Below are 11481 nucleotides of genomic sequence, written 5' to 3'. Positions count from 1 at the left end.
GGCCTAGACCCTTCTGATGAAGGGTCTAGGCCCGAAACGTCAGCCTCTCTGCTCCTATGATGCTGCTTGGCCTGCTGTGTTCATCCAGCCCTGCACCTTGTTGTCTCGGATTCTCCAGCATCTGCAGTTCCTACTACCCCAAAATCCTTGTGTCCTGTTGCTTTCTGCAGTCTTCATCCATTTAAATAACATTTAGCTCTCCTCTATTCCTCCTATCAAAGTGCACAATCTCATATTTTCCAACATTATGGTTCCTCTGTAATTTTATGCTCACTTTCTTAACCTGTCTATAGGCCCCTGCAGACTGTTTGTATCAAACTCATTCTCACCTGTTTTTGCAACGTAGTGTCTTTGAGATCTACAGCACAGAAAAAGGCCCTTTGGCCTATTGATTCTGTGCTGGTCAAATACAACAACCTAACTATTCTAATCCCATTTTCCAGCACTGAGACTGGGCCCATAGCTTTGTATACCTTGGCATTGCAAGTGTACATCTACATATTACTTAAATGTTATGAGGATTTCTGACTCTATCACCCTTACAAGCAGTTCTAGATTCCCTCCACCCTCTAGGTGAAAACCTTTTCCTTACATCGCCTCCTAAGTCTTCTGTCCCTTGCCTTAAATCCCCTGGTCATTGAACCCTCCGTCAAGGAGAAACATCAGTTCACCCTACCGATACCCCTCAATTTTTTTACATCTCAATCGTGTTCCCCCTCAATCTCATCTGCTCAAATGAAAACAACCTTGGTCTGTCCAATCTCTCTTGATTACTGAAACTCTCCAGTTGGAAAATTTCCTTTGCACCATCTCCAGTGCTATGATATCCCTCCTATAATGTGGATTCCAGAACTGCGCACAATACTGTTGCTGTGGCCTAACCTATGTTTCATACAGTTCCAACATAACTTCTCTCTTCTTAAAATCTATACCTTGACTCCTAAAGGCAAGTATATTACATGCTTTCTTAACCACTTTATCCACCTGTCCTAATATCTTCAGATACTGGTATATGTGGACACTGATCTGTGGTGCTTCTTAAGGTTATCTGCAAACTTGGCTAGAGCAGATGCACTTTCCTCATCCAAGTCATAAACCTGGGCCCCAGAACTGTACCAGTGTTACTCCAGCAAAAACCAAAATTGCTGGAGGAACTCAGCAAGTTGGGCAGCTCTGTTTTCTCTGCACAGTTGCTGCCACACCTGATTTCCTCTTGAAATTTTGGTTTTTATTTGATTTCCAGCATCTGCAGTTCTTTGTTTTATCGCAGTGTTATTTAACTAATTACAGGTTGCCAACTAGAAAATGCTCCTTTTATCCCAACTCTCTCCTTTAATAGCTAGCCATAATCTTATTGCTATAGGAGGTTTGCCAGACTTGTTCCCTGGATGACAGAGCTATTTCAAGACAGGAAGTAGCGAAATGGGCCTATGATCTGTGGAGTTTTGGAGAATGAGAGGTGATCACCTTGAAATTTATATGATGCCAAATGCAAGTTAGATGAAGGTAAAACAAAAACAGAAATTGCTGGAAAACTCAGCAGGTCTGGTAGCATCAGTGGAGAGAAGTCAGTTAACGTTTCAGGTCCACTGACTACTCTGAAGATTCTGACTTCCAGCATCCTGAGTTGGCATGTCTACAACCGCAGAGCAAAATTCAACTAATGCCCTTTTAGGAAAGGGAACTTCCATCCTTACCTGGTCTAGCCTCCATGTGATTCCAGACCCACAGCAATGTGATTGACTCTTAACTGCTCTCTGGGCAATTAGGGATGGCAATAAATGCTTTTGCGAGTAATAAATGCAGCAATGCCCTCGTTCCATGAATGAATAATAAAAAAGGGGAATGTCACTTAGGTCTGAGATGGGGAAAAATCTTTTTTATTCAGGACTGTGAACATTTGGAATTCTCTGCCAGGAAAGCTATAGAAGCTCTGTCTTTGAGTATCTTTAAGGGAGTAGTTGATAAATTTCTTATTACCATTGGTGTACGGGGCTGAGGTGGATAAAACGCATCGAAAATTTTGAGCAGCTGTGATTGTATTGAATGGCAGGGCAAGCACGATGGGCTGAATGGCTTACTCCTGCTCCTATGTTCTGATGCCTGCAGGGCTACATTTGCTCTTGTTATTTCTCATGCTTAGTTTAATGCCAGGTTTTGTTCCTTTTCATATAACTGAGTGCAGTGTTTTAGAGGGCATTTAAGAGTCAGTCAACCACATTTCTGTTAATCTGGAGTCGCACTTAGGCAGATTTCCTTTCCCAAAGAACATTAGTGAACCAGATGAGTTTTTACAACAATTAAATTAACAGTGGTCTTGTGGTCACCATTAGTCTTTTAACTTGAGACTTTTTTCTGAATTCAGATTTCACACTCTGCTGTGGTTGGATTCAAACTTGCATTACCTTGCTCTCTGGATTACCATTCTAGCAATGATACCATGACACCATTGTGTCCCCCTGTTAAATGCTCCCCTTGTAATGCTGAATCTCTTTAATGAAAGGCACAGATTTTGGTGGTTCAAAATAATATTGAGAAGTTTGCTTTAGTAAATAGTTTTGAGTTTCTATCTCAGCTCGCACGTGTGAGGTCATCTAAAGTTCTCTGCACTGTCTGCAAGGTGCTTATCAGCTTATCATTAATTTTTCAGAATCTGCATTTATTGTTTTAGATTGCCCAGTTCCACTTGAAGTCTGGTAGCATCTGTGGAGAGAAATCAGCGTTAACGTTTCTGGTCCAGTGACCTTGCCTCAGAATTTGTGTCACTCGACCCAAAAGTTAACTCTGATTTCTGTCCGGAGATGCCGCCGGACTTGCTGAGCTTTTACAGCAATTTCTGTTTGTTTTTGTTTTTTGATTTATAGCATCCACGGTTCTTTTGGTTTCTACTTGAAGTCTAACGCTTTAAATTACTGCATTAATTTGGTGATTTTTCTTCAACTGTTCAATAAATTTCCTTTTTTTAAAATTGTTCTCCCATTCCTTGTAAACAGCAAATTCCAGGTCATTACCATAAGATCAGGATCAAAAGTAGGCTGTTCAGCCTGTCAAGGCCAATCTCTCATTCAATGAGATCATGGCTAATCTGATATTCCTCAGCTTCACTTTCCTGCTTTATCCCAACTTTTCATTCTCTTAATGATTAGAAATCTGTTCATCTCGGCCTTGAATATATTTAATGACCCAGGCCGACAGCCCTTTTGATGAAGAATTCCAAAGATTTATCACCCTCAGAGTGGGGGAAAAAAAACTCTCACCTCTATCTTAAATGGGTGACTCCTTGTTCTGAGGTTATACCCTCTGGTCCTATACTGTCTCCCACAAGCAGAAGTGATCTCTCTGCATCTACCTTGTCAGGCTCCCTAGCAAACTTGTTTATTTCAATAAGGTCTCCTCTTTATTTTTCACAAACTAACACATTTGACCTTTATAAGAAAATCCCTGCATACCCAGGATCAGTGTCATCCTCACACTTGACTAGCTGATTTTTGCTGTTAACACACACCTCCAAATGTTTACATAAATTAGAAAATGCAAGAGTCCCAACTCTGATTCCCAGGGACCACTTTTACCGTGTCTCTAATCTGAGAAATTCCCATCTATACATACTTTATATTTCCTATCTTCTAGCCAATTTCTCTTCCATGCTGTCAAGAACCCATCAATCCCAACCGTTTTTTAGTTTGCTAACCAAGCTGCCATGTCGTACCATATCAGATGCTTTCTGAAAGTCCAAATATACTACACCCACAGCACTTCCCTCATCCACTGCCTGTACCACCTTGTCAAAGAATTCAATGAAATTTGTCAGACGTGACCTGTCCTTGATTCATCCATGTTGACTGTCTAGTATTTTAGAGGTCAGAAATCACAACACCATGTTATAGTCAAACAGGTTTATTTAACAGCTTTCGGAGCGTCACTCCTTCGGGTGTTAATGAGAGCGGTCGTATCAGACACAGAATTTATAAGTAAAAGATCAAAGGGTCATTCCATTGATGAGGATGTAATAAACTAACCTAAGATGCTGTTAAATCTTTGATCAGTTAGAAGGTTTTAATTAATTAATATGTTTTAGGTAAATCCCCAAATTCCTTTCAAGTCATGGCCCTGAGAGAACTAAAGGTTTTATCATTCTAAAGAAGAGGTGACATTTTAGGTCAGACAATGCATGTTCGGTGTGAGGCCTTGTTTAGAATCTGTCTGTGTGTTTTGGTCAGACTAGTTTTATTTCTAAAGTAGGAATTTATAAAACACCACCTTGACTGACTGCCTATAAATTGTGATTTTTGAACAAAATAAAATGTGTCTGTAAATAAAAATTCACCCCATACATTCATTTGTGCGTCTGGGTGTGTGTGCCAGTGTGAGAAGAGTTCCTCACTCATACATACTCTCTCACACTCAGGCGGGGACACAGACATGGGTGCGGGGATAAATGCGCACACAGGCATGCATGTGCACAAGCATTTGTGGATGTGTGCACGCATGGGGCATGCATGCACGCACGCGCATGGGGACACTCTCCCTCCCGCCCCTCTTCCTACTTTACTTTAGAAACAAAACTTGTGTTTTCAAATAAACCTGTTTGACTATAACCTGGTGTTGTATGATTTCTGACCTTCTCCAACCCAGTCCAACACGGGCACCTCAACATCATAGTATTTTAAAGCAAACAAGAGGCTGAATGCTAGAAATAAAGGTTCACGCTCATTATGGAATGAATGAATGAGGGTGTCACTGGCAAGACAGCATTTATTGCCCATCCCTAATTGTCCAGAGGGCAATTAAGAGTCAACCACATTGCTGTGGGTCTGGAGTCACGTGTAGGCCAGACCAGGTAAGCACAGCAGTTTCCTTTCGTAAAGGACATGAGTGAGCGAGATGGGTTTTTCTGACATTCGACAATGTATTCACGGTCATCGTTAGACTCTTAATTCCAGATATTCATTGAATTCAAATTCCACCATCTGCCATGGCGGGATTCGAACAGAGCGTTAACTTGGTCTCTGAATTTATAGTCCAGCAATAGTACCACCAGGCCATTGCCTCCCCCTCATTTCTAATTACATCTCTAATTTGTTGATGCAACAGTCAGAATCTTTTTCCCCAAGAGTTAAAATGCCTTGTACTAGTGGGGAATGTATTTAAGGTGAGATGGGGAAAGTTCAAAGGAGAGGAGTAGCAGGTTTTTTTTTTTAAACACAGCGGAACATGCTGCCAGGGTGGTGATGGAGCCAGACACGATGGGTGTGTTTAAGGGACTTTTAGGTAAACACGTAAATATGGAAAGAATGGAGGGATATGCACCAAAGGCAGGCAGAAGGAATTAGTTTAATTTGGCATAGTGTTCAGCACAACATCATGGGCTGAAGGGCCTGTTCTGTACTGTATCATTCTGTTCTATGTTCTATGTTCTATTTAGGAATTGCTGGCTGATCCATCACGCATAAACTTCCATATTATATCTGCTGGAAAGGAGCAGGAAGTGTGCAATCACTTCAGTTAGCTTGAGTTGATTTAGTTTTCTTTATTCTCCGTAAGAAAAATTCTGTTCCTGCTCCAGCTGGGACATATCTTGAATGAGTATGTCAAGCACTCCTGTACTTTGTTGATTTGCTCTTTGCCTTTAAAATCAAGGTAACAAGGCTGTACATTAAGTCCCATGTAAGGTGCAACCACATCCTGGATTCCTTATTGCAGCTCTTTACTTCAGGCTCAGCACAAACAGCAAGTTCACTTTGATTACACTGATTTCCTTCAGGATTTAAATGATGGACTCAGACTCCCTTCCAATAGCAGAACTGAAACGGCATTAAGTTCCTGCAGTTTAACATGGTGGAAACCATGATGGAACAAATGGGAAGGTCATCTTGGATCAGATGTGACAACAAAACTGCAAACCTTTTGGCTGCGTCTCAGACTGTTGCCATAATTACATTTGGAGTCCATAACGGTGGGGCATCCACAATCTCCAACGAAATATGAGCAAAGGAGACCATTCAGCCCCACATTCTAGCTCCACCATTCAACATGACTCTGGCTGATCTTGGGGTGCACGCATATTTTTCCACCTACCCCTCAATCCTTTAATTCCCTGAGATTCCAAATATGTTGTCTTCAATCTTGCCACTAATTAATTTGAGAAAATTACTGCTCATCCAGAACTGGGTGTTGGATGAGCAGTCTGATTAATTAGCTACAGCGAACAGGTTTTTTTCTTATTCATTTGTGGGATGTGGGCATTGCTGGCTGGCCAGCGTTTCTTACCCATTCCTAAAGGTTGCCACAGCTAATGATGAGATAGAATTGGGTATTGTTAGCATATATATAAAAACTGTGTGTCCTTGGATGATATTGTCGAGGAGCAGCAGATAGTTGAGCAACAAGGGGCCAAGGATAGATTCTTTTTCAGGGAACATTTATATGAATTATGAGTGAGGAACATGACATTGGTGAGGCCACTTTTGGAGGACTCTGTGGTTCTCTTCACCCTGCTATAGGAAGGATACTATTAAATTGGAAAGAGTGAAGAAAAGACTTACAAGGATGTTTTACTGGGACTAAAGGTTTGAGTTGTAAGAAGAGGCTGAATAGCCTGGGACTGTTTCCCTGGAGAGTAGGAGGTTGAGGAGTGACCTTACAGAGGCTTGTAAAAGCATGAGTGACATAGATAAGGTGAATAGCCAAGGGTTTTTTCCCTGAGGTAGGGGAATTCAAAACTAGAGGGCATAGTTTTAAACTGTGGGGTGGCGGCGGGGAAGACTTAAAAGGGACCTGAAGGGCAAATTTTTCAGAGCGTGGTTCTTTAGTAGATACAGGTACAGTTAAAACATTTAAAAGACATTTGGACAGGTACATGAATAGGAAAGGTTTTGAGGGATACAGGCAAATGGGACTACTTTAGTTTGGGAAACCTGGTCGATATGGATAAGTTGGATTCTAGGGTCTGTTTCCATGCTGTAAGACTCTAACATAATTTGACATGTAAATTAATTAAATCACACAAATATTGCAGCTGTTGCAACATCCAATTGTACCTTAAATAAATCCTTTCTGCGCCTGTACTTTTCTATCCTTTTAATGGATGCTTGATGCTTCATGCTCCACGAATTAGTCCAAAGGTAGCCATTGCTTCCAATGATTTGCTTCTTTTTTTTAATCTATTTCTTGTTGGGTACCTCAAATCCCAGAACTGACTTTCATTTGAGGGCGAATTTTGAGATTCCTCCCTCTAGCCCACACTAGACAAATCTTCCAACCCTGCATTAAATTCTCTCAAATTTATTCCCTTCAATCTGAGTGCAGACTCCCACCTGCATATTGTGTGTGGTGACCAACCTAGTCAGCATTTCCTTTGCTTTAGCACAGGGCTTTCTGCTCCCTCTGTCTTAGACTGAAGTCAGTCTGCAAGAACCTAAAGAGGTCCAGTTATATGTTGTAATTTTAACCTGATACTGCAGTTGTTTTCTATTGACCCTTGCCCTCTCGAAGCCCATCACCATGGTGAAACAAAAACAGAAATTGCTGGAAAAGCTAAGCAGGTCTGGCAGCAACTGTGGAGAGAAATCAGAGATAACGTTTTGGGTCGAGTGACCCTTCCTCAGAACTGATGGTAGCTAGAGAAATGTCACTTTACATGGCCTCCAGTCCCTTGTCAGCCTTCGACAGGAACCGTTCCCTCCAGGACACCCTTGTCCACTCCTCCTTCACTCCCAACACCCTCGTTTCCCCCCCGACCCCAACAGCCTCTCAACACTTTCCCCTGCAACCACAGAAGGTGTAATAGCTGCCCATTCGCTTCCTCATCTCCCCAGTATCCAAGGGCTCAAACACACCTTCCAGGTGAAGCAGTGCTTTACCTGCACTTCTCACAATCTAGTCTACTGCATTCGTTGCTCACAACGTGGTCTCTTCTACATTGATGAAACGAAGCATAGACTGGGTGACCACTTTGCAGAACACCTATGTTCTGTCAGCAAAAATGACACTGAACTTCCAGTTGCCTGCTGCTTTACACACCACCCTGTTCCCTGGCCAACATTTCTGTCTCCGGCTTGCTGCGATCCTCCAGAGAAGCTCAGCACAAACTAGAAGAACTGCACCTCATTTTTCCAACTGGGGACCCTGCAGCCTTCTGGACTCCATATCAAGTTCAATAACTTCAGGGCTTGAGCTCTCCCATGTCCTTACCCCTATATCTAAATACCAGGCCTTGCTATCATAGTCATACACAAAACCCGTTGTTAGCCACTAACAGTCCCCATTAATAACCAGATGATTATCCACCCCTTTTGTCTGTCCAACTGTTCTGTCTTTGGGCTCTATCCCCTCCTATCGTTTGGCCCTTACCGCCTCCCCCCACTCTATCTTCTGCATATAAACTAAAATTTTCCTAACATCCATTAGTTCTGAGGAACATTCAACCCGAAACATTAACTCTGATTACTCTCCACAGATGCTGCCAATCCTGCTGAGCTTTTCCAGCAATCTGTGGTTTTGTTTCTGTCTTACAGCATCCACAGTTCTTTCATTTTTCCTTTGCCAAGGTGAAACACATGGGCTTTGTATCTAATTAAGAATGCTAATTCACTCAGTCCCCAGGGCCATTCTATTTTGGAATTAAATACATAGTTCAAAATATAATAATTTAATTAGTTTGTCATACCTGATACCCCTCAGAAAAATTTAGCTTATAGGTATAGCAAATGGTGGGAAGGCAAATACAATGACGTATTCAATTGCAAGGGATAAATATAAAAGCAGTGTTCTGCTGTGGATGTAGGGAAGGTGAGGTAGAGACCAAAGTCATATCAGCCATGGCCATGTCTAACACCCAAGTATATTTGTGGGGCCTAATGCTGCCCTCCTGCTCTTGATTCATATGTTTATACGTTCCATGTGAGGGATGTACATGTGGAAGATTTTGCAAGATGTACCTCCAATCAGAGGACATTTCTTTTGCATGCTTGTTGTAAATACAGAAGAGAAATTGCCTCTGACTGGAAGAAAAGTGAATGTTCCTCCACTCATTCACCTTGCGGCCTATAGTGGACGGAGCCGTGGTGCATCTCCCAAGCTGACTGTTTGCAATCAGTGGGTTACTTACTGGGTGGTTGTGTGTGTCCAGGGATGAGGTAATGAGAGAGACTAAGGTTGAAGCAGGGAGCAGATGATGAGAAACCGAGACTGAATAGCAAGACCACTTCTAGCAGTGGCTCTCAACCTTTTGCATCTTGTGTGCCACTGACCATTTTGTCAAAAAGTCCTGATCCCACAAAACAAAGTCCCGTTTGTTCCAAGGAGTGTATTCTACATTTACATGTATTTTAGCATTATATTAACAATTAATGAAAAATTTTAAGAACCTTAAAAGTGCAGTGATTTTGCTGAGAATGTGTTGTTGATGAATTTTAAAAATCAAAGTGAAATAATGATTTCTTTGTTGGTTGCATTTTATTGATTCCCTTTCATGTAGATTGTCAATATATTCTCATTCTTTGCCAGTCTCATTTTCCTCTTTAATTCACCAGGTATTTGTCCTCGTTTACTTGAAGAATTCACCTGACATGCATCTATTTCATTATGTTCTATATCTGTTTTGTTGACCAAGAAGCCCAGTTTCAGTCTCCCCTACCTTTTCAACTTTGTTTGAATGTACCTCCTGTGTACCCAAACCAGCTGCTCCTCAAGATCACCCATTATTCCATTCCAGTTTGTCCTGTCAATCATCAGTTTCATTTTCCCCTGGCTCGATCCCCTCTATCCTTGCATGTTGTGAAGTACCTTTCATTGAGAACAAATGCACCACTGCAAGCACAGAAACCGGTCTTGGATTCTGGAGGATAGTCAGCAATGTGACTCAGTGAGTGATCAGCAGAGGTCTCATTTCAGTGTGCAATGATTGGAATTGATTCCAAGTAGTAAAATGAGTACTTGCCTTCCATGCACCAAGGATCAACCAGTGGGGGAGAGGAGTATGAATGGCACCTTGTCCTCTGCCATCCTTGAGCAAAGGGGTCACAAGGTCAACACTGAGCTGCTCAGGGCACAAATCATAAGTCATGAATCCACTCTATGATCACTTTTTGGAGGATTCTTGTTCCAAAAGTCCCTCTGGTGGGGACAGAACTTAATGATTTTCACCATCATCAGTGCACTCTGGAGCTGTAAATGAATGGACACCTGAATCAGTAACTGGCCTCTCAGAGCAGATAGTCAACAACAGTTTGTTTGCTGACAGATTATTGTCTCATTGATATATTTCTTGGGTGCCTCTTTACAATAAATCCTAACCTTCAAACCCAGACTACAAGAATGAATCCGCTTTAGAGTCTGTCTTCCTGCGCTTAATTAGTACTCTGGGTGGGGATCTTGTATCCACAAGACAGAGATGTGCATTAACTTAACCTCTGACAGCATTCATGCCACTTGTATCATCACCTGACAGACAGCTGTTCAATTGCTGTGAATCTGACCTTGAATGATAGTAAATATCATTCCAATCAACATTATCAAGGTTTGTTGTAAAGGAGGCACATGATGGTGTCTGAACACTAAGGAGCTGATAACTTGAAGGTCTTCTACATATGACTGTCCCAGGCCATGAAAGTGTTGTTTCAGGAGCAGACAAGCGCGCGTAGAAAGTTAACAAGCCATCGTCACAGCACAGAGTTTCAGCAGAGGCATTCCCATGCTTCTAAAGGCTATTTTATTCAAACTTTTCTCAGTTCTGGTGAAAGCTTATTGATCCAAAACAATGACACTGTTTTCTCCACAGGCACTGCCTGACCCTCCTGAATACTTCCAGTATTTCTTGTTTTTGTTTCATGTTTCCAGGATCCACCGTATTCTGTACTAAGTCACATCAACCCTATCGAGACCTCTCAAGATCTTTTATGTTTCATTTAAATTATCTCTTACAGTTCTAAACTCCAGTAGATACAAGCCTAATCTGTCCAACTTTACCTCAGGAGATGGTTTAGTGAGGATTTAAAGAAAATGTTTTTACTCAGACGGAAGTGGAGGGTTCTGGAGTGCATTGCCTAGAAGAATAGTTGAGAAATATACCCCTCAATGTTTTAAAAAGTATTTGGATGAACATTTGAAGAGTCATAACATTCAAGAATATGAGCCTAGTACAGGAAAGTGGGATTGGTGTAGGTAGTAGTGCATTTTAACGTCTGTGTTCTCAAGAGAATCTTCGAACCTCACTTAATACCTTCTCTGAAACCACACTGAAGAATTGGTTTCAGCATTTACATCAAGATCAAGTTCTGTTCATCCTCCATTAAGATGAAGAGAAATTCTCCCAAATGTGGACCATTTCCCCTACCTGGGAAGCTACCTCTTATCTAAGGCTGACATCAATGTGGAGATTCACCATCGCATCCAATTTGTGAGCTCCACCTTTGGTAGCCTAAGGATGAGAGTCCTTGACCATTTCCTCCATGCTGATACCAAGATCTTTGTGCTTAAGAT

At 41.7% G+C, this 11481-nt stretch overlaps 1 protein-coding gene across 6 annotated transcripts in view; it reads left to right on the top strand.

Annotated features, from left to right (window-relative positions):
* ccdc102a (coiled-coil domain containing 102A) overlaps window positions 1-11481 on the top strand; it is a 186031-nt gene that overhangs the window by 76236 nt on the left and 98314 nt on the right. The window lies entirely within an intron of this gene.

Source organism: Rhincodon typus, chromosome 15, assembly GCF_021869965.1.
Source record: "Rhincodon typus isolate 14 chromosome 15, sRhiTyp1.1, whole genome shotgun sequence".
Taxonomy (NCBI): Eukaryota; Metazoa; Chordata; class Chondrichthyes; order Orectolobiformes; family Rhincodontidae; genus Rhincodon; species Rhincodon typus.
This window is presented reverse-complemented; position numbering and strand designations above follow the sequence as displayed.